Source organism: Chlorocebus sabaeus, chromosome 6 (genome assembly GCF_047675955.1).
Source record: "Chlorocebus sabaeus isolate Y175 chromosome 6, mChlSab1.0.hap1, whole genome shotgun sequence".
NCBI lineage: Eukaryota > Metazoa > Chordata > Mammalia > Primates > Cercopithecidae > Chlorocebus > Chlorocebus sabaeus.
The window spans coordinates 47,457,658-47,458,001 of NC_132909.1; positions in this window are offsets into that span (position 1 = coordinate 47,457,658).

Sequence of the window (344 nt, forward strand, 5' to 3'; positions counted from 1 at the left end):
TCCCCACTCTTTTAGAGCTTTTAGCGAGTCTACCATTGGAAGTACCAGTGGGGTGATGAGGAGCCATTGGGGGGGGGGGTGGGACGACAAGGGTGTTGTCATGGTAACGGGGTCTCTCCCTGGACTCAGGCCGTGCGGGCCCTTTAAGGGTGACCCGCTTGGCCACTCCCAACATGGCGGCGAGCCCGCTGGCCGCCCCCCCCTGGGGCGGCGCGGGGGGGAGGGGGCGCCCCGGACCTCCCCATCATGGCGGCGCGGCGGGGCTGTCGCGCTGAGGTCACGGCGGCGCGCCGGGGGGGCGGGGCGGCGGGGGGAGCGATTTAAAGGGACAATGTCCCCCGAGC